Source organism: Anopheles stephensi, chromosome 2 (genome assembly GCF_013141755.1).
Source record: "Anopheles stephensi strain Indian chromosome 2, UCI_ANSTEP_V1.0, whole genome shotgun sequence".
Taxonomy (NCBI): Eukaryota; Metazoa; Arthropoda; class Insecta; order Diptera; family Culicidae; genus Anopheles; species Anopheles stephensi.
Window position 1 is genome coordinate 38,629,273 of NC_050202.1, and position 24,784 is coordinate 38,654,056.

Consider the following 24,784-nt stretch of genomic DNA (forward strand, 5'->3'; position numbering starts at 1 on the left):
CATCCATTGCGGCTATTTGAAAACCCACAGTCCAAGCATGAAGTAAAGTCTGCAGCAAATGAACCGTGCAACTTGTCATGACGCATGGCTGCCTCTATTTGGCTTTTTGTGTAAAGACTTTGCTTACCAAACACCATACTATAACATGTAATTGGGTGAAAATAATAGTTGCATGGTTGTTCAGCATTTCACCGTTCAGTTGAATGTGCACATGCATCACTGACAAAATACGGATTTTGACATGGACAAAAGATTATCGCTTTACAAAATGGTGGTGTATAGGTGAAAGCTATCTGCATTATATTGCTCAATTATTCCTCCCAAATGGTAAAGACAATGCTGTTAAAATCTCAGAAATTACATTGACTACGTGTACCATGAATGTTTAACAGGATTTTTCATTCAATCATTAAAAATTCTTTGTGGATGTTAATTTAACACTTTCTATTAAGTAAAACTGGAAGACTTTTTTAGCCCTCGTTTAGATTTCAATAGGAAATATAGCAATACGAACAACCCGTCATTATCATTAAAATGAAAATTGTTCTTTTATTTGATTCTTTCGTTGATATTATTTTTATATAATATTACGATTTACAAGTTGTTTTTTCAGAGAGCGTTTTTACGATTAAATCGTGTTATTTATTAATTTATTCTCTAACGACGGTAAAACGCTTAAGCCGTGTGTGCGTGTGTGGCGTTTTTGTTGTGAGTTTTAAAAGTGTAAATATGATGCGTTAAAAGTTTTGTAATGCAAACTTACGATAGCTGGATAACTGAAGGATAATAAATAAAAATGAAATCGTCTATTCCGTTTAAAATCACAACTGTAATTCTTTTAGGCAGTATATCTCTTGATTTTTTTTATTTTCACGGTACATCAAATAAAACAACAAAATGTAATAGCATAGCAATCCTATCAAAGCAGAGAACCTTACACCGAACAACAAATCCCGTATAACTAATCCGCCGTCGGTATAAAAATCAGTTAATCTAGGCGGTATAGCTTACGTTTGACACTGAGAATTCCCTTTGCATGACTGGTGTTCGTTTCAATAACTTACTAACAATAGTTAATTTGTTGACTTAACATGTACCACATTCTCAGTCAATCAAATTCATGTTTCACCTTCATCAGTTTGAATGCATTATTGTAAAATCGTATATAGCTTAACGAAATTAGAATTAAAATCTTCTAAAAAAAAGAAGCAAAAGCCATTTTTTTCATCCGCAAAACCGCAGAGTTATTATTTTAACACTGACTCCTTTGAATAAATCCAAAGTTGTAAATATTTCAAAAGCTTCGAATAGAGTCTGGTATTTCGAAAGTCAAAAACCATCCTAACCTATCATTTGTGAGGATATTCTAGCTTAACGACTGCCTGAATGAGTTTCATTGTTGAGCCGCCCTTTGCTAATAATCGATTTTGCAAATTATTTCTACGTTTCTTTCGTGAATCTTTAATGCAATGCAGTATAATACATTAACTAGTGTAGTTTGTGATATTAAAATACATTCCATGCAGTACAGCCGCGAGCATGTATTTTTTAATTTATTTGCGTAGCTACCGGTAAATAAGTTATAAACGCACATGTTATATCGATATGCCGATTGAATCTAAAACAAATTACACCTTTTGAACACCACGAAAGAAGATCACACAAGAGGAAAAGTTAAAACAACCAAAAATACATTTATAAAAAAACAGCAAGCAACAACCGATGCATCACATGGAATCCCCCAAAAACTGTTTTCGTACCATTGCTTTAGCCTGCGGCAAATGGCGCAAAATAAGCCATCACCAAATTTTATAGCTAATGGGGGTGCATATTTAACAATAATCGTTAAAATTGAGCCTGTGTTTGATGCGGATGAAGCATCGCTTTACGCAAATTTATAAGTAAGAAAAAATCCTGCAACATCTGCAAACGCATGAAAAACAAGTTCCATAAATACCCTTCAACATAAAAAAAACAATCTTTGCAAAGCTATCTAGTTGCTATAGTGGACAGCTAGTAGCGTTCTTTTCAGAATCATTTAGAAGAATTCGTAGGCATAGCTGAAACAATCAAACAATTTGTGAATGCTAGAGATGCAAACAAGATAAAACAATTGGATTCAGTTCTTAAAAAAACAATCAAACGAGCGAGATGTATCGATGGCTCGCGATATACTATGCACCAATCCATGAATCATAATATGTTAAACCATTTCTCCCGAACCAGTACACAGTATATAAGGAATTTGTGTTTGTTATTGTTAATGCTGATATCGGGCATAACCATTGTGTATGGAAAGTCAGCCCATGCGTGGAGTACATTGAGCTATGCATCTCATTCGGATCGCGAGTCAAACAAGATCATCCAAGAAGGAGTTGCGAGATAAACGTAAACACTAGATGGATGAGAAATGCATTAAAATTGGAATTGGATTTTGTTGGTCGTAAAAATAGATAACACATAAAATATGGTTATTATCTTTTTCAGTCCACTCATTCCAAACAATTGACAGTGCCACGCCACGCAGTGATGCAAATGGGTCGTTTTATCGTGCCACATCGTAGGTGTAAGTTAAATGGATCATTTTTATGTACTGCTTTTCGAGTCGATAGGCAAAACTGTTGGATCAATGTTGCGTGGAGCAGCTTATACATAGTTTTAAGATTAACAAAGAGAGTAGGGTTTGATTTGTTTTGCGTTAGTAAAAGAACATCAAGTTACGCGAAAGTGTCTTCCATATAATAGTTGTACATGTATTTTAATAAAAGTTTCTGTCAGAAGAGTTCATCGCTTTACAACGTTAAAAAAGTCATGCCTATCATTTTTGGCTTACTAGACTTATAGACACAACGCAGCAGGACAGTTCTAACTAAGTCAGTCTAAGTCAGTTCTAACTACGTGGTAACAAACGAGGTTGGATTTGAACCCTGGTACTGCCGAGGGAGGACTGGCAACGCTGTCGTCACAACTACTGGGCCGTCCCATCGCCCCACTTAAGGACGTATTCGATCTTTTATTCATTGGCATTTATAATGAGTTATAATTGACCAAATTTTAATTCAATCGAAGAAATAGGCGATCAAATTAAAATGAATTAATGTGAAAATGCAATAGCAAGTTTAAAAATATGAGGCAGTTTACTGTTCTCAGAATTTTAAAACAGTGTTGACTCACCAACTGTTGGTATTTATACTCCCAGAGAGCTAAACTTTCCGAACAACATGTTTGTTTTACATGAATCTTTGGGCATTAGCGATATGTTGAACTCTCAGGAAACGTGGTCTAATGGTCTAATGACATTTCCCCCACTATATATTCATAATTCTTACCACAATGATCGCACACATTCTGACTTCACAAGAGTTCTGGAGGAAGCGTATTATAGTAGAAAGGCATCGAGAGTCCATTACAGGAGCTATGTTGATGTAAGCGGAAGCGCATCGAGCGAAATCCCGGTAATCTTCCTTTGTGTCTTCGGTCCGGACGGCTCTCTTGCTTATCCATGTCATGAGAGCATCGTTGCAGCATATATCAGTGCCACGTTTCTATCTACAGGTCATTAAATTGTCTCATTATCAGTGTATTATTTTCTCGCTAACAGACAATCCTGAATAGCACTCCGCCTAGCATAAAGGAAGATGGGTACGGTTTTCAAACAAAGCCTGCTCTAACGCAACGCGGGGTGAGAGTTTTGCATCCTTGCTAACATTTCGGCCACTCCTTTGCGAAGGAGCAGAGCCGGACTCGGGCGTCCATTCATTTAGGGTGTCCAGCCTTGGTTCGTTTTTAAGCCGTAGTGGCCACTATGCTGCTGATATGTGTCCGGTGGTGTCCTCATTGGAAATTCGTTCGCAGTGGCCAGGGATTTACGCACAGATTTAATGAAAAGTTATACAAACATATTAATGTCCGTCCCATTAAAAGTGGTAGATTATCAGCATAGATCAAAGCCACCCACCCGTGGATTAAAATGGTTTACCGGACCTTTTGGCTGTGCCTCGGGGGTTTAATGCGCTAGTATGTTCTGAAATGGACGCTGTCACCAGAACCCCTTGTGGAGTAGCACGTACGACATAATACTGTAGAGAGAGAGAGAGAGAGAGAGAGAGAGAGAAAGCTTTACCGTGACGTTGAAACATTGTCATTGCGGAAACGAATCCTATTTAATCGGGCACGAAGAAGTCAACCAGTAAAAATCCTCAATTTTATGGAAAAGCAAGTCTGCAACCCTTGCCTGATCTATTCTTCTCTACCACCGTGCACCTCTGTAGCTCTCTCTCTCTGTTTCCATCGTTTTAGACTCAAATGTGTGCTTTTTTCGATAAATTGTGACATTTTAAAAACCAGCATCCTTTCTCTTACTGCACTTACTCGTTACTCAGATGAGTAACAAGAAGTGATATTAGTCAATAAGTAATGCTTTGAAGTTCGAGGTTTTGAAAGGATTTTTTAATTTTTTATACTATTTATGTGTGATGTTACATTCCTAACTGATTGAATAGGCTTGGTAGATAGAAACACTATAATGATGCACACTAACTCAATGTATGTTTTATTTCTCTATTGCAGGAGCTGTGCTGCTCGGTGATAACTTGAAGTGATGCAGATTTTGATTGAAAATTATTTTAAATTATATGCTGCTGTGATATACATTGAAGGATGCTACCTGTAATAATCTCAAGGTATGTAGTTTTACATCACAACATTTCAAGAAATTTGTGTTACGAGTAAAGACAGCATAAACGCGTTTTCGACCAACAAATGGTTTAATATCAACATCAACATCGTTTGTTCCATCAAGTAACCTCTATAAAGTATTTTACAACTTCTAAACTAACAGTCATGCCTTCGGTGAAGTGTTTGGTTCAATTTTTTTTTTGCTCAATTTTTTGTGTACATCTTGTGGATCTTATAACTATCATCTTTTAATGCTTACACACTCACAAGTTGAGGTCAATCATGTTACTTAGCTGTGGGCTATAGCAACTCAATTTGCTGTGATAAATTGTTCACAATAGATGGAGAAAATAAACACATAATATCCAATCGTAATCGTTTTCGCGCTCAAAGGATGTGCGATCATCGTTGTCAGTATTTTTCATTTGATGTTCATATTAGTTTGACTATAAGTTTCTCATACCAAGGCATTGAATCAGAGAAAAAATGTGCTTTCTACATTGTGTGTGTTTTTTTAAATGATTTTCTGACTGTTTTTTTTATCAGCTAATTTAACATAGTTGAACCATTGGTCTTACATAAATAATGTAACCTGATTTTTTTTATCAGCTAATTTAACATAGTTGAACCATTGGTCTTACATAAATAATGTAATAATAGTAATGTCTTTTTGCCAATATCGATGCAGAGATGCACTCTTAAACTTTAAGATATAAACATTCTGTTTTACTTGTTTCGTATTTTAAATAAAACTTAACAATACATTCACCTGACAGTTATACTTGTTTGTGGGAATCACAATGGAATAAGTATAACTGCACAGTGGTTTTGTACCTGGCTTATGATGATAGAAAAAATATCTTTCAAAAGTTTTTACAGAGAAGTTAGCTCTTCACATTGTTGATCGTTGAGCAGAATTATTTTCGCTTAAGTTACGAGCACACCATACTGTTATTGTAAGATGTTATTTATCTAGAAAAAGTTGTTTACAGCTGTACTTGTTACATATTTACGGAATGTCACCAAGGTGAAATATTTTATGAATGTTTTAAGTTGTTTTCCGGCCTCGTATACCCGGTTTTTCTGACTGTCCTCTGCACCACTGCAGCAATATTCTACGGTATTGTCGTCATACGGCGAACCTGACAATAGCTCACACTTTTGTGATTAACGTTCAAGGACACATGACTGAGACAGCTACCGTCTGAAAATGAACGACACATAACATAAGGAAGGGTTCTCCGTGAGCGGACCGCAGGCACAAAATGAAACTATTCGACAGCTTCCTTTCAGTTAGTTTTGTCGTTTTGTCTTTGCAGTTCTTATCCTTTGACATTTTTTTCAATTTCTTCGGGACGCTTCACTGTGCGTTGTCCTTGAATTTATGGTCATCCTGAATGGTATTTTGTTTTGAGCGGTTTTTTTCTCGAATGATAAAAAACTCAAAAGGCATAAAAAAATCGCAAAAGACTGTGGCAAACAGTTACGGATCAGTCGCAATAAAGATTTATAACCAGCATATCAACATTTTACGTGAAGTCATGGCCTTAAACCTCTCCCAATCTACCTAACGTTGGGATCTTTTTGTTGGAATCATGTGTAGCGTCTTATGGTGCCCCGTGGTCTGAACCTTGGAGCATGTGTAAACTACGATACCTCGAAGGGTTATGGATTCATGCTTTTGGTGTTTTGTGTATTGCATATTGTTGAATTTTTAGCTAGGTTTTTTATATTTGAAGGCCATTTCTCGTTGCATATTTTCGTCATTTCCTTCTCGTATGCCCTTTCTTCCCTGCAGAGAGTGCATAATAATTTTCATACAGCAAGGCAAAACATTGTTTTATTGTGGTATTGTCGTACGTCACACTTTGCATTGCACGGATTCTAACTGCAAACAACTATTTTTGAACGATTGCTCACATTTTTTTAGACAGTTTCGTTACAAGTTTTTGCAGGGACGGGTCTATCGTGCTAACAGTCAACGTACAAGTATCAGTGAAGAAGCGTGTGTCTAAAAATCTTGCTTGTGAGAGTTGTTAAAAGCGAATAAAAACAAAAGCATCAACAAGAGCATGGTTTTGTATTGAACTTGGTGATAGTAGAGTGTTTTAGTGCATTTAATGGAGGTATTACATTAAACTACGTAAGCTGTTCTCCATGAAAGCATGTTTTAGTGCCATAATTTTGTATCAAAGTAATAAAATGAAACATACGAAGCACCGGTAAGTTCAATTTTCGTTCGGTTTTGGTTAAAGTATCTCTATAATAGAGGTACACCCTGTATAATCGCCGAGCATCTCCAGTCAGCATCGATCGCCGATTCCTGATTGCACAATTATTTACAATTTTCTTTTAGCGACAAAGCAAAATAAATGCATCCATTCTTGAAAACGAGACGTGTGTACAGGTCAGCCAACGTATTATGTGCTGGTATCAAAAGCTGATAAGTGTTTCCAAAGATAATGATGCGCAGCTCACCTTAAACGCCACTTATTTTAAACTGTACTATACACGTTTGACTCGGGGGTTTTCGGGCATATTATATGAAGGTAGAACTTACAACTTAGCTGTGAGCGATCCAATACTTTTCAATGGAAGCAATTTACACACCCTGCCCCTACCCATTACGGAACTTTCTAATTCGAATGCAATAAAGATGATGTGGTTGTTATATACACTTGAGGTACTCTTGGTAGCCTGCAAGAAGACGAAGAAAAATAATTCTTTCTGACCCAAGGGATATTGTGTGAAATTGCTCCGCAAGTGCTAGTAACTGATAGTTATAGAGGGCCTTGGTTCACCGCAAACCCGTAGAGCGTTTAGAATGTGAGAGAAAATTAGATTTTTTATTTTATTTGTGTCACATGAATGAAGCGTTGGGGAAGGTATTTCACCGGAAATGGAACATAAATAACGCTGGTGATGTATGTAATCAGACATCCCTTCCAACAAGAATGCATGTGTATGTATATAGAAATTGAAAGCCGACGGCAAAGTGCCTCGTAGTTCTGAGACGTTCGTTCGACGCTCGTAGTTCAGGACTGTATTTTAAAAACCCGAATGAACATCACACGAAGCGTTATTTAATTGAATATACGCCATCTGAATCGTATAGTTAAATCCGCCAGAAACAGCTGGTCATGGCATGTTATTGCCACGAAATCGAAAAATTAGGAATGTAATGATTTGAAACTCATCAAGGAATGGATTGTGCATAAAGAAAGTGTGGCACTTACATGCTAATATAATCAAGTTTGATGTAAAAATCGACTGATGAATCTCTCTTTAGTGATGCGAAGCTATACTCTGTTCAGATCCATTTGAATTGTTGTTGTTTTTCTATTGTATTGCATTATAATCGCCATAAAACAGAAGCTCCCAGATGCGTTATTATGTCTTCGAAACAACACAACAATCATCCGTTAAGCTATCAATGGAAAAATAAACATTCAATCAAAGACAGCATGTATCAATCACAGAGGCGTCGTTACTACAGCAAACAACTCTGAAGATTCTTGGGTTCGCAGTGTACGCTCAAAGACGGGTGCATTTTCGCTGTCGCCTTTTTCATGCTGTGTTGCTTTGCTGCCTTACGTTTGCTTTTATGGTAATTTTAAGGTCAATAAAAGTCAATATAATGGATAATAATATACAATTTCGGGGCTTTTTATTAGCCCTGGGTTAGTTACAATTTTACAAAGACTTTGCGGTCGTTATTTCAATTTGCGGTTTCTTGGCCTCATGTGCTGTCGTATTCATTTTGTCCTGTCTTTGTGTGCTTGTGTGTCTTGATTCTGCTGCAACTTTGTGTGAGCCGTTTTAATCGTGCAATCGTGATGATTAAAGGGTTTGTTTCGTTTCCTTTCGGGTGTGCTTTATTTTCGTGCCATGAATGTGAATGGCGTGATATTTCGGACGACATGCATTTCTCATCGCTACTATTCATTTACTCTGTAGCTGTTTTTTTTTACTATTCATTTACTCTGTAGCTGTTTTTTGCATTGATTGTTCTTAAGTTTCATCTTCAATTATTCTTATCAACTGAATAAACAGCGCTTACGAACTGAATAAACGGCGTTGGTAATATCGGCACTATAACGGCGCACTAGATGTTTTGAATGTAGTTGCAGACTTTGGCAGGAGACCCGAAAAGTGTTGATCCTACAACCTGCAGTGTTGATAGTGTTTGTGACCAAGTATATGGTATAACCCAATTAAATTTTGTTAATGGTTTGATGATTGAATACCAAAATTGAACAATGAATTAAACATTATTTAAAGTTGGTTGTTGGTTATTAAAAATCAATATCATACACTTACAGTAGTTTCATTCTTTCCGTCCTACAAACACAATGTGGAACAGCGCATGCGTGTTGTAAAAAATATGCTCTTCGCTAACATAATCATTCTGAAACACTATACACATACTTTAGGTAGTAAAGTTTAATGTATTGTTTGCTATATAAAAGATGCAAGCAAGTGCAAAAGTTCTTTCTTCCTTTGTACATTTGAATACCAAATGATTTTTTTAATTCACGCAGAATGGCATGTTCATTCTGCACAGCATAAAGAACGGAATGAAAAGTTCTTAATAAGTTATTATAATTCCATTTATAAAAAAAACGCTCTAAATGTATTTGGCATTTGTGTATGTAGAATAGGTATACAATTTGAAGAAAGTTAAAGTATTCAGATAAAATTATAACCTTATTGCATTCAACCTTTACGTAACTCGGATTCGTCTCAAAAGTTGCTTAAACTGTGTTTATCACACATAATTTATGGTTCCGTTCATTAAAGATGATTTTAGCGGTGATTCTATTAAAGTTGGTAAGAACAAAACAAACAGATAAATCTACTTCTTCTCAATGTTAAAGGTGACAAAATCGGCAGAGGGTGCCATTAGAGTTTGAAATAGCATAGTAAATATCCTTTCTTTCTTGTGTCTCCGGCGAACTATCTAATGACAAACAGAAGCACACCCTTTTTCCACTTTGTATACATTTTCAATCCATTACTTTTGCACAACCTATTTACTTTTCTGTGCTCCTCCGCATCGTGTCGGCTTGTAACCCCAAATATTCCATCACTGCTTCGCTCAAAGCTGAACGAGGGGTTTATTTCATTCTTTCCGTAGTTCATTTCACATAATTTATTTTCCGATTGGTTTCTTCACGCAAATAGCGAAACGAATTCGTTATGTAAATACAATCCATTAGATTTGACACAAAGATTTGTTTTACTCCCACAACGTGTGCATAGATAATAATTCAAGTCATGCTGTTTCAAACTGCAGCGCATATCGATGCTTATAAATAAAGATACTTGCAAGCTGGAAACACCGCTGAATTATTTTCTTCACATACTTCAGATTATTTTAGTAAACGCTAATGTTTGTTCGCTAATGTAATGATCATTGAATACATTTTATATTATTATTGCTAAATTTCTTGAAATGAAAAAAAATTGCAAAAAGCGTCTGTTAAAATAAAATCTTATGCAAGAATAATTTGTTAAAAAATGTATTTGTAAAGCATGGATACATACATTGAGCGATAAATTAATAAAGGCTTGTAAATTGGGCCCAAAACATATGACATATTTGGTATGGACGGTTCATGTGGCGCAATCTTTATTGCCATTATCCCCGTCAAACGCACTGTGTTGCTAATTGCTTTGACCAGCAGCTGCTGGCAAAAGTATGTTTTCAAAACTGGAACAATCTCACGTCACATGCGTATCGTTGGAGTGCTGCTACCGATCTTGTGACCAGGAATACTTGAATAATTATAACTCCCCGGGTACGAATGCCCCAAATCTGCTAAACGGTGCCACAATGCAAGACCAGAGCAAAGGTTCCCGAAAGTACCAAGCGTATTTTGAGATTTGATTTATGGTGTTGTGCCAGTCAGCATTTCAGTAGCACAAAGAAGACCGGCCATAACTAAACCACTGGGACAACAGAGCTGAAACCAATTACACAGATTTAAGGCGCTTGTAAGCACTGGGCACCTGTGCGCTTTTTATCATACTTTTTCATCGGCCGCTGGTGGAGCTTTTGCGTAGTGTTTGCGTCTTTGTGCGGCCCTAGATCGTTTTCATTCCATTACTCCACACGACATTGCATCTAAAGTTTTATGCCCAGCTGGGCCGATCAAGCACATTCTCATATTATTTTAATTAATTAGTATTCAATTACCAAATTATTCAACACATTACACACGTAGCAAACGAGACGTGAGGTCATTTTCATTTCCACAAAGACCGAAAAAGTAGCTGCTAATCTGAGGCAACTATTTATTTCCTGGCTATTTGTTAAGGTGTTTGAATGTTAATTACAATTACTTCAAGCAACAACGACGTTCGTTTTATATTAGCATTTAGATTATGTGCTTCGTTCAGTAGATGAAAGAAAAGTCAAACGCCGTAAAACAGCTCTGGTTCAGCCAAAACGCGGAATCTAATGCTCGTTGTGTTTTTCAATGAATGAAATGTAATGAAACAAATTATACTTGCTCGTGAAACGATTGATTGAAATAGAGTAGTCTTAGAATGAATGCCGCGATGACGCCCTCTACAACGGTGATGCGCGCCGTTTTTAAATTGTTCTTCATTTTGAAACAATCAAGCTTACTTACCATTTTCAAAGCTGTATAATGTATTTACGTACAGTCAACATTCACCGGGACTCGAGACCTGAGAGGCCAAACTTATGGTCAAATTGAACCATAAAACTAACATTCGACGGCCAGATTGAAACACGATATGGCCGGACTGTGTGTGACAAATATCACAAGCGTTGCTTCAATACTAAATCTGAAATAAAAAATCTGCTGGTTAGTTTGTCAGCGTTCTTCTTTGTCTTTGAACGCAGCAAGAAAGGATTTCGTTTTCAATATTCCTTCTTCATCGACCCACATAGTTACGGATGCTAGCACACATAAATCATGAAAATGTATCTGGTTTCCTTCGCATGTTTTTAATTCCACTCGCCTTTTTTAATCTGCCCATGGTTGGGCCCTCTTCAGAGCAGCACAAACATGAAAAACAATATTTAAATCTAATACCTCGTCTCCTCTATTCGTCAGCGCTCTCCAGGTACAGCGTCTTTTTCATTCGTTCTGGAAGTTATTTCGTGTGGTGTGTACCTTATAATGAAGTGTGTTTGGACCACGGCACGACATGGCCATAGTCTACGCCCGATGGCTTCCACCAATGTCATGGCGTCGCTGGACGATAACCGCGACGCGGTGAACCTCTTCCAGGAGGACATAAACAAAGCTACAATCCATTACTAGGCAACGGTTTGCCTATCGCACAGGTCATAATTTAACAAGCGGCTCGTAAATCTTGAACCTGCGTCTCACGGTATGCGTTTACGGACAAGACGGAACTGTCGATTTGCTTCATTCAAATCAGACCATTTGACATTATAGCACTGGGCTGGGCTAGCCGGGAAATAAAAGCCAAAATATATCTTTGGTATCTTCTTATTCCAAATGACAATAAATACGTATAATCTCTGTGAACGCCCGTGAAACTATGCCCGTGCGTTAGGTTCACGGAAACAAATTAGAACAAAACGAAAAAGCCGAATAACCGTCCCGGGCAAACGGGATACAAAATTTGAAATTATAATTTTGCTGATAGTTTTGCGCGGCATTTTGGCTGGGACTTACATACCGCGGCCAACTTTCTTTTGGGCGTAAGTTTCCGAAAGCAATTAGAATAGCACGGTGTGTCGTTCAACAGTTCAGTAGATTCAATGCAATGGAATATCTTTTAAAAGTCGATGCAAAAAAATTTTGAGGAGAAAAATTTTACATTTAATAGAAAATGTATGTTAGTGCCTTCTCCTAAAATACCAAACCAGTCATGCTTAATTTCAAAATCAGACTTGATGGGTAATGATTTCAATATGAAACAAATTTTATGTAGTTGAAAACACAACAGCATTAACCTAGCGTTTGTGGCAATGTGAATTAAAATGAATTGCACAGTTGATAGTGGCCAACTAAAATTCCACCATCGAAGATGATTTTATTCAACCCACGTCGGTTTGTAGGAACCTGTCTCAAAATGAATCTTATTTCATTCACTTTTCGTCGCATGGTTCCTGCCAGTGTTTTTAAATTTGCATTTATGTAAAGTGCCACTTCCAGCTTCAACAGTGGACCTGTTGTGTTTTATTCTATTTTTTTCGTTGTTGGAATATTCCTTGCTTTTCAAGCAGAAATGAAAACGGTTGTCAGACATCTATTTGCCGCAATATTAAGTGTCTAGAGTAGCCGTGGAGCTATAGTTACACTTTAATAATATTCATCATTTGTGCTCAAAAAGGAGTGACGATAACGATGTCGACATCATCATTTAACGTAGTGTGCAAAAAGTCTCAAACGTTGATAAAGATTTTTGTCACACCTTGGCAGTATTCAATTTCCGTCGCTTTTCTGCATTTGAGTATCATTCAGTCGGTTTGGTTCATTCTTGCCTTCGCACGGTTAGATGGTATACAAACATCATGATCCAATGTAAAGGAGCACTTCTTCACATGCACACAGTATTTGGAAGCTAAGTTGGGACGTGCTAAAACAAGAAGCTAATTAGTTTTCATTTGCGAGTTATGCGTTTATTCATGCACAAAATAAATCGCAACATTGCTTACACTGAAACTGTCTTCGTCAACTAACGTTTTTGTTTTGCATTTTTCCAATTCTTTATTTTGGTAATATTCCCTTGAATATTTCTTTCTCACGGTCATAGAAGCGCAAGTGCATCGGCAGTGCATACGTTTAATGTTTTGAAGGAAGTTTTCTTAAACCTCAAAATCTGTGCGGCACGCGGTGTCACAGATGGATTTCCCATACTGTATTTTTCCCCAGCGAACGAACAGTAAGGCCAACGAGCGATTGAATGACCCGCCCATTTTCTGTCGGTTTAATAGGCAGCCATGATTGTAAACACTGTAATTTATGCGTTCCACGAAAGCCTGTGCTCTAAAGCGACACGTTCTCTCGTTCTCGGAGAGCGAGAGAGAAAAGCGGTGAGATTGAGAGAAATTCCTGTGCATTAACATTTGCTTAATCGCATCGATAGGCAGCAGCAGAGTGTGCGCAGGAAAGTCTTTCTATTTATAAACTATCTTGTCATGAATGTATTCAAACCCATCGAAACACACGTTGGCTTGTGTGCAAAAGTGAGGCAGCAGCATAGCTTTTATAGCTCCATTTATGTAAGCACAAATGGGACAGTTATAGCGATTTTTATGACGCTACCTATGATAGTGTGCGTGTTGGCTGTGGCTACTTCGTGCTAGAAACGTGTTTGAGGGAGGCTCGTGGCATTGTTATACTCTCACGCTTTTACGGATTTTACGACACTTTTATGCGAGATAGAATGGGACATAAAATCACGGGAAGTTTTCATTTGATAGTGGGATCGTGCAGCTTCCTCTTCGGCTGAACGACCATAGGATCGTCCTACGACTGCGACCGAAACCCATAAAGGTATAGCCAAAGCAGGTGTGCAAAAGAGAGCGTAGATTTGGTTCCACGGCCTTTCGAGCCGCTTGTGCGCATTTCCCACTCGAGCTCGGTTTCTCTTTCGTTCCCCTATGTCATGCTGCCAGCACGACGAAGCGAGTCCCCACGCGTTTTCAGCCCGGACGTAACCGAACCTCGATTACTGAAGAGTGTCTGTTTTATTGAGTGTGAAAGAGTCGAGAATTGCCCATTTGCGCGATAAAAATGATGATCACACACTGCCTTAGACTGCCTCCGACGAACGGAGCTCCGAGCAGCTCACTCGACCTCGTGGGCTTCTTATTTTCCTGCGACGAATGCTTCTTTCCTTCTGCAAGGCGCAAGATTCTGGCAGTGTTTTGCTGCGAGCAACGACTTTGCCGAAGCAACGACCGTAACGAGCGTTAGTGGGATCGAACAAAGGATGAAATAACCTTCCGACGGCATGGAATACACATTCTTCATTCACTGCCATTTCTCTTTGTCCAATTTTATATAATCGAGCGTGGAGGGGTTCTGCCAGCTCACTGTTGAAGCTGTAAATGAATTAGAATGGGAATTTTCTATTTGAGATAAGTTTTATTACAAGTGCTTAAAATAATTAATTTCTGTTTCTGTTAACCCATTTTGCTGTATTGATTACAGTCATGGAGCGTCATGAATTAAATTTAAATGTATCGTGCGTTCCATTATATTAAATTAGGTATTCGTTTTATTTTAAAATGCAATCGAAAGTAACACTTTTTTTAAGCTGTTGGGATTCCATCATTGAGATGTTTGAGAATGGTGTAGGAATGTATTCTTCACATTTGATTCTTTCCTTTTTCATCTAGCATTCAGTTTGTATCAATATTTGACCAACTGATGTTAACGTGACTAATCTAATAATTCCATCTAGGTCTCGAATTCCAAGTCCTTTGTGAAACCATTTGAGACTTGTATCTAGTAAAAAAATTCCTACCTGCAATACGTGTGGCTCTTTACTTCAATGTTAACTTGAATGTTTGTTTGAGTGTTAGGGCTTTGTGATAACCAGTACCTCTGATGGTACAGTACCCTGTTAGATGCTGGGTCATCATTATGGTGTTATAAGAAGGCTGAAGCTGATCGTGCAATTCTGTCGTTCAAAAGCTCAAGTATCTTGGCTGTCTACATTGCTTAAAAATTCGACGCATTTCTCTAACGTCTATGTCACGTAAATGTGCTCCAAAAATAGATACGAATCCAACAACACACGGTTTTCCTATTACTTTCTTCGTCGAGCATATATCCGTGTGTGTAAACGTTACGCGTAAAATACTGTCGGGTGTACTTTCCGAACTTTTCATGAAGTTTAATTTTTCTCGTGCAGCATGACATAAAATGCAATATTTGTATACGTGCCAAATGTCTCTGTACAAACTGGAATGTTTGAAATGAAGAGCACCAGCTTCATCTGTATTATTTATGAGCGATGATATCATGCGTTATTTAAACACGTAGCCTCCTGCTGCCGCAAATTTCAGAATTAGTTCCAGCAGAAATTTAACCTCCCATCTTGGAAGCTGCATATGAAATGGTTGAATACTTAGTGAGTGCAGTAGCAATTGCTTTCACGATGGATGCTTTAAGGCCAGGCGCATGAATCATGTGCCATTTCCAGTCAGTGTTAAATTCATTTTAGACAATCCTCGGAGTTTCTCTGCCCTAATTTAACGTTCTCAGGAAGAATGCGGTCCAAAAACTTTGATAGTCTAGAATTTTATGTAACTTCACAATCCCTCATAAAAAATGCTTACATTTCGTTTCTCTTTCAATCAACTGTCACATATTAAATGAACAAAGTAAACCCAACCATTGAATACAAACAACAGAAATTGAGGACACATAATCGACAAATTCTGCCCGATTGAAATCAATTGGCTCAAATAATTCCATCATGACAAACAACATTAACCTCATAAACACGTCTGCTGCAAAGATCATTCGGTTACTGGGACAACCGGGCAACCATTCCATAATGAGTTGAGTACATGCAATAGAATAACAGAAAGTTTTAACACGTGATTTTTTATTTTGGCAATGTACTATAAACAATTACTGCTTCGATCTGCATGGCAAACATAAAAAGGTGTACGAGTTATGTACAGGTGGGAGAAATATCAGTTGAGCATTCTTATATCATCGGTTATCTGGTGATTTATGGAGTTTTTCGGTCAAACGTATCAGAAAGCAAGCTCAAATTCATATAACGTATTAAAAACAGGGATAACAAAGCATAATAATAGCTGTATCTAACAAACTTGCATCCCGAGCGATCACGAAGCTATCATCTACCCAATCGCTCCGGGCCTACAGCTCGTATAACAAGCTTCTATACAAGGCTTTTATTGCAAGAATGCAGCGCAATTTCTACGCGAACCAAAAGCCTTGTGGAACTTCGTAAATGCAAGGCGGAAGCATTCCAACCGTGGTTTTTGCATATAATATAATGGCGCATCAGCAAATACAGAGGTGTTTGCAGCTGGATTTCGGGCCGTCTATTCCAAAAGCATAACAAATGTAACAACTATCGATCAGACAATCTCTAACACGCAACTAGATGCTATAAATATGGTTTCAACATCAATACGGAAACCGTTAAAGCCGCTATACATAAATTGAAAACATCCTACTGCCCTAGACCAGACGGAATACCATCAGAGATGATAAAAAAATTATCGACACGATTTGCCCGCTACTAGTGCAATTATTCAACCTTTCTTTGAAAGCTGGAGTTGTACCGCGTGTATGGAAATCATCTTGGATGGTTCCTTTGTTAAAAAAAGTGACAACAACTTGACGATAAGCTACCGTGGCATTACCTCTCTGTGCGCTTGTGCGAAGGTTTTGGATCTCGTAATACACGACTCACTCCTAAGAGCTTCAGCCAACCTCATCAGTCATGAACAAAATGGATTCATCCCAAAACGCTCCACTTCTACAAATTTAATACGATTTGTTTGTTTGTTTTAATACGATTTGTATGGATCAGGGCCTGCAGGTGGACTGTGTATATACCGATCTAAAAGCGGCCTTCGACAGCATATCGCATGATATACTCTTGAAGAAGCTCGAAAGACTAGGCCTTCCACAACAAATCCTGCTCTGGCTGCGGTCGTATCAATTTGATTGATCGTATCGGGTTAAGTACGGACAATGTTTGTCAAGTCGTTTCACTAGCAGCTCTGGGTTCCCACACTAGGATCGCTGCTCTTCCTGTTGTATGTGAATAATGTTTGTGAAGTTCTTCCTGACAACCGTTTTGTGATATATGCCGATGACCTGAAACTATTCATGCCTGTGAAAACTATTGACGACTGTAGAACGTTAAAAAGAGCTGTACTGTCCTTTACACGCTCTTCCTGACAAGTGAAATACGATTACATTATTAATGGACAAGTCTTGACTAGAACGGACCAAAAACGCGATGTAGGAGTATTATTAGACTCTAAGTTTACTTTTATGCCTTACAAGGAACAAATAATCGGACGCGGAAACAAAGCATTAGGACTAATTTTTAAGATAACGAAAGACTTTGACGATCTCATGTGCATTAAAATTTTATACTGCAGTTTAGTCAGACCCATTTTAGAGTACAGTTCGGTCGTTTGGTGGCCTTATACGGAGACAAGGGTAAATAGAATAGAAAAGCTGCAAAAAAAATTGCCCGGTCTCGCGATGGCGAAGTTAAATTGGAGAGACCTAGCTAATTTACCTCCTAATGACCAGCGCCTTCTATTGTTAGGATTAAAAACACAAGAAAAACGGCGAAACAATGCACAAGCGTCATTTATAGCAGGCTTATTATAAGGGATAATTGATGCACCATCACTCCTTGACAAAATTAGTTTTTCCGTCCCCCGCTTGACATCACGACATCACAGAATGCTACACGAAACTAGAAATAACACGCGATACGGCGCAAACGGACCTTTGAGCAGAATGACGCGTCGATTCAACGATTTTTCAAACCACTATGATTTCACGATGAAAAATAATAATAAAAATAAATAAAATAAAATAAAAATAAGTATTTAAAATTAATTATAAAATGGAAAATTGATAATTTGTAAATTTTGTAACGTTCTCGTTAAGCCCGCTTCGCGGACGGGTAATAAATTTAATAATAATAATAATAATAATAAAATAGTAATAATTATTCAATTTCCTAATAAGATCCAGAGAAATGTTCTGCTTTTGAAATTGACTGTGCATTCTATATAGAAGAAATAATCAGATGCTAGATAATTTTATGAAATGATCATATCAACTTCTTTGAGAAAATACAAGCGAGAGGCGTTGGCCTGCCATTTCTTTCTTCCGTGACTGTATTTACACTTAGCTGAAAAGACATCCTTGTGTACAGGGTGACAGGTGTACTAACAGTAATGAAGTTGAAAACATTAAGCTTACAATAGAATATATGCCATTTTATTCGAATACTGTGCTGTAAGTAACGACGTTAGTAATCGCAACGTTAGTAGCGAGGTATGCAATCATCGATCAGAAAAAAGTACGTTAATGTTATGTATATTTAACACACGGTCAAAATTGTACGTAACTAGCTAAGACAATATAATTTTTAACTGCAATAAGGACAATAGCATGTCAATGCGGCGTCAAGCCGTTTGACTAGAAATATAAATAAATAAATAAGGACTATAGCATATCAGCTTAGCAATAATACGAGCAGTTCTATTTATAATATTGTAAGTGTAATACAGTGTTTGTAAAGCACAGTAAGGAACGTAAAATAATATTGTGGATGAATTGGAAAACAATAGCCCTAATCCAGTGGCGGGTTTAATGGTACGTGGGCTAAGCAGTCGTAAGGGCCTCGAGCAAGCAAGGGACCCCGAACACATAAAAAAACCTCAGCTGGATCGACGTTATAGGCGATGCGGATCAATCCCATTTTAGCTCCTAAACACAACGAAAGTTAAAGGCCGTTAACAAATTGAATCTGCTGACGAGAGACCAAATGGAGACATTCTAAGAAGCAACATTCTGGCTTCTAAGAAGCAAACTTAACCACTGATTTGATTATATATCCAATCATGTAGCAATACTCTCATACGTGATACACATATTCTTCTTCTACTTCGATTAAAGTACCTGTCATGGCAGTCAAATAAAGGACTTTTCCGGCTTTTTGTGTTAACAATCTACTAGGACCGGCTATCTAAGGTTTACTAGACTCATTGATACCACGCAAAAGGATCGTTAGATGGACCGGCCGGAAGGGATTTGACACTCAGTTCTGCCATCGCTGCTATCGCCTCTGTAACCGGTTCGCTACATCTGGTACTATAAAGAGTATTTATAGCCACAGGACTCACAAAAACCTTTGAGACATGAACTTTATTGAAGAATGGCGAAACTTAGTCGAATTCGAGAAGTAGATATCCAGAAGAATTGTTGTCCCCTTATGCATGGGGACAATGGACAATGGAGGACCCACCATAGTCTATTCAGCGAGCAGTAGGCTCGCCAGACTCTAGTCATGGCTGGTCATGTCATGACAAAGGCATTGGGTGACCCTGACCGTGAAGACTTTTAGGCCGTCAACATGGCAAAACTTGGGCCGACATAGGCGGCATGGTAAGTCGAAATTGAGATGAAATGGTGAATCGACGACTTTCACAGGAGGACAACATCGCAAAGTGATAATACTTATGTATACAACGTCGTTGTATCGTTAATTCTTGCTGTGGACCAAATATGGCACGAGTGGGATTTGATACTGATAGGTACAACCCATTAACAGTAGCCGCTAGAGCTGAAGAATTTGCAGATCCATCTTTCTGCAAAATCTTTAAACATTTTAGTAGCATAATGGGCCGAGAAGGTACCGGTACAGTTCTTTACGCGGCAGGAACGTGTATTGAATCCCGTCTGGACAGTCTTCCTGTGCGAAGGTAAGTTCACGGGAAAACTAAGCCAACGACGTACTAGGTCATGCCGGTCATCTAATGGCTTACTAGACTTGCTGATACCACGTAGTTGACTAGACAGTCCTCACTAAGGGAGAACGATCGTCTCTACCAGACTGCCCCTGAGGGCCCGGACTTGTAGAATCAAATTAGAAGAAGAAATTATGAGTTAGACATTTGAAGAATTCCAATATTTATATACACATCCAATATATGTACATATGTATTAGAACTCGAATTGTCTTCATGAAGAATGATCCGAGCAGCATATTGTTTTTTTGAGTTTACTAAACTCTTTTGTCTAACAAAAGGTTGTAAACAATTCAGAAATAATCGTTTTACGTTGCTCATGAGCAAGAGTTGCCACATGAACAGTTTTTTAACATGCGCATTTTAATTCCCTGTTCATACTTTGTTGACGCATATATAGTATGCCTTCGATTTACTTTGCGGATGAATTACGTATAGATTAAACATTCGTCTCTTATTGTTATTGGCAGGGAATATCATAAGACAATTCTATGTAATTCGTTCCAGAAGATCTTTTGTTAGAGCGATATTTTTAATGCAATCAACGATCTTGGATGACCTTCACGACATTCATCGGTGAGCGAACAAAGACCAAGTTTTGAATTCCGAATACCATCGATTCAAAGAACGGTTGATAGAATTAAACTTATTGAATGTTTGGTTTTGCTCCAAGTTTTACGCTTGAAATTTTGGAAAATATTCACCTGAAAATGTTGAGGCGTATATCTCAATTTTTCTTAAATGTGTTTGTGTGATGTGTTTCTTAAAAAATAAAGGTTCTTGTTCTTTGGCATTACAACCTTTATTTCGTTTCGGTTTCGGTGTGCTATTTCTGGTTTTCTGTGACTTTATTTCACCCTTAGCTGGATAGTCAGTCCTGCGTACAAGGAGGCGAACTTGCCGGGCATTTGAACCTCGGTTCTACCTGCAGTGTGAGGGCCGTCGCCGATATCGCCCCGAAAAGTTAAACAATACCTTACAGAAAAGCATTAATAAAATATTTATCAAACAGCAGCATTTATGATTTATTTACATCTTCTTCATGGCTCATTGGTGAGCCATTCATGTCTTCATGGCTCATTGGTCTGTAAGCCCATGTCGACCATATCATATCAAACTAGGCTTATTCAAACTACGTAACCGGATAGCTAGGTCCAAGTGAGATTCGACACCGGGTGTTGCCGTATGAAAGAGTAGCTCCACTTACCACTGGATTACCCGTTTTCTATTTGCATTTCGAGCCGTGTTCTAACTGCGATTAATTGAATTGACGAGTTTTCTCCTTTAATCATATAATACAGTTAAAAGTTAGAGTTGAAATTCAAACTAAAACAATCGCACAGCTTACTGGTCTAGTGGCAGCGTTCGTAGAATCACAATTATTCCAGGTCGTTTCAATGATTGTCGTACTGGCTATGCATCCGTTACTAGATGAGATTAGTAAAGTGTAAACATAAGTTTTTCGTCCTTATCCCTGAGGATTATATTTATAAAGTAGCATAGTAGTATATAGTAGTTTATAGTTGTTTTGTATAGTTCTCATCGTTATGGTTCGAACCACCGGTACGGTCCAAACGATATTCTAAATGCTCACTAATGAATCTTGTCAGCAATGTAATAAACAACATTAACGTTACTCTGTGTTCAGACGAGCACCGTCTGACGAGGTCCGGCCGAGTGTACGATGACATCTGAAACCGTTCGCATTCATAGGTAAACATGTACTGAAATTGTTGGATGCAAAGAACCGTCTTGATTACAAATTCTGGAAGAAAAAAAACACGTTGACAGTTATTTACATGATTTTTGATAAAAACAAATGTTAATTTTTAAAACTGATTTACACAAATTATCAACGTACATTGAATTTATTTAAATTCCATTGAACTACTTGTAAAGCAATGCTAAATGAGAGTATTTTGTGTTTGAGGTGTTCAGACGAGACCGCCAAGCATACATTCAAAATCCATATAAAACATCCTGTTGTCCTCGTACGCCGTACGCGCGTATGGTCAAACGATGCTCATCTAAACACAGAGTAATACTGCTTTTAAAAGTTGTGTATATATGTTTTTTTTAATGCTTAAATGTCTTAAATTTGTTCCTTAAAAAAACATTTCATTTTCCCGACTCGTCACGGAGACTACTGAGGTGCACTATATTTTGGAGAGTCTAATAAAGAAAATCATTATCAATCTTGAAAATTTCAATATTTGAAACATAAATTATATTAGGAACGTGTGCAATATTTTATTCAATCATTCCAACTAATTTTTTGATCATTTTACTGTTTAAATTTTAAAGATCTATTAAAGATAGTCATTCTATAGTCAAGCCCAACAGTGACATACAGTTCCTTAGACCAGAGTAATGGACATTTATTTTACAGTTACTTATTTGATGTACAAATTGTTCTACAGATCTTATTCTTCTTCCTTGACACTACAGCCTCTAATGGTCTCGGCCTGCCACTATTGGCTTTCTGTGACTTGATTAGACCCGTAGTAAAGTAGTCAGCTTTGCATACGGAGAGGCGGTCTGGATGAGATTTGAACCCCGGTCCTGCCGTGTGAGACCGGCGCAGCTGCTACCTCGACAATCGGACCGCTCCAAGGTACTTTACAGATACCAGAATAAATTATAGTTTACTGCGCTTATCAAAAAGATTTGAGAAAAAAATTACCGTTGAAACGAAAAAAAACTTCCACTCAATCCGCAACATGCTAATGTCGATCAATGTTGCTGCAATCGGGATCAGAAGAAATGGGAAAATAAAAAGAGGTATTAGTTTTCCGTTTTCTTCAACACCACTTAATGTCTCAATTGTTACGTTTGGAGTACCTAAAACCAACACAAACCGTTCGATTGCAAAGTTTCGATGGGAAAATTAAGGTACGGAGCATTAACACCACAGTCGTGCACTGCACAAACACTATACATAACGGCCACGACGAATCCATGACAGTGGAAAGAGAGGAAGAGAACACTGATGGCCAGCCGCCATCGTTACTAGACGCAAGACGCACATGGGTGGGACAGCATGCATGCGATCCGTAATTCCCTAAGTCGACCCTATTTTCTCCGTCCGAAAGCGTTGCTTCATTTGCTAGGGTTAATAAATCATCAGGCTCATGCAAGGAAGGCGAGGGACGGCCATGATGGTTCCCGAAATGCTCACCAAGCTTGCCTCGAGAAACTCCATTACAGCCTGGTGACGTAAAGCAGAGTGTACGAGAGTACATTTACCCGTTCTAAATGCCGAAGATAAAAGGGAATATCAGAAGAATACGATTTGGATAATAATCAACCGCTGTCTTCAGGAGGTAGAAAAATACACAAAGGTGCTGGGTCATAATGTTCCTCAAGCCAATTTATGGTTTAAGGATGAAAGAAAGACATTTAATTGATTTATTCGATGCTTTTCTGTACTCTCCGGTCCCACCTTTTTTCTGATTCTTACTTTATAAATACTCACCGTTGCCGGATGCCGAAGCTGACAGCAAATTAAGAATCTTTAGGACAGTATTTTACCGTACATTTCTGCTACGGTTTGATGTTGTTTTGTATTTCTTTTTATGGTTTGGTTTCTATATATTTTACAAACTGGATTCATATCGTGTTTAAAGTTGTTTTATTGCATTATTTTGTAGGTTAAATCAAGTTATGATTTGGTGCGTGGTGTTGCAGTATTTGTTTTCCAGTGTTTAAGTGTCTCGTGAGATATTGTGCTGTCGAATGTACATGGAAAATTGTGTAAGGATTGTGTTGGGTGTGTTTTTTCATAAATCTTGTCTTGTTATATACTATGCGTTTATGTGCCTGTGATCTCAGCTCAAGTAATGTTAAATGTGATATCCCAGTCTGTCTACATGCAAAGTTTCAATTGAAAATCATGTAAGTATATCTTAGTGTGCTAGTGTTCATTTATTTTATAATACAAACTGTAACTCATATGGTTCTGAACTGAACATTACAAATATGTATTTGTTCATACATAGAACTAGCCTTACATGCTATAAATAACAAACATTGCATTAAAGCGTTGAAGTCGTTCTTATTTATTATTTATTTATTTATTTATTTATAACGTATAGTCTACCTGCTAGCTACACATACACATCTCAAGAGTCGTTTTGTGTTTAATTAGTGTTTTTTGATGGCTTTTGCTACGAATGTTTTGTTTTTGTAAAAGTTCCATTGTAACTTAGATTTTCAAAGTTGACGCTTATTTTCTCCATATCGTCGTTGGTATTCTTGTTTCAACAGAACAGAACAGAACAGAAATTAACAAAAGTTGAACGAAAAAATTATCAAGGCATTTCCTCCCTGTAATTTTGTCGAATCCCGGGCATGCTCGGTTAAAAATTTTGAGCTTATATAAAATATTTAAAAAGCGAAACAACTCATGTGTTCCAGCCACGTTTTTTCTGTCATTTTATGGCATTAGCTTCATTCATTCATATGTAGATGTCTCTAGCGTGCACATTCTCTCAGAACCGATAAATGTGTGAGCAAGTGCGAAGCAAAACCGTTCGAGCCGAACGGACGTTCTGCTCACAGGGATTATGTTGGGCTTATGGATGAATTTGTATATGTGTACGT

General features: G+C 37.7%; 1 protein-coding gene across 4 annotated transcripts in view; it reads left to right on the plus strand.

Annotated features, from left to right (window-relative positions):
* LOC118507742 (homeotic protein ultrabithorax-like) overlaps positions 1–24,784 on the plus strand; it is a 216,772-nt gene that overhangs the window by 129,622 nt on the left and 62,366 nt on the right. For all 4 annotated transcript variants that reach the window (XR_004905700.1, XR_004905702.1, XR_004905699.1 and 1 more), the window contains one exon: positions 4,570–4,682. The gene's annotated coding sequence lies outside the window, so the exon portion shown is untranslated. The remainder of the gene's footprint in view (positions 1–4,569; positions 4,683–24,784) is intronic.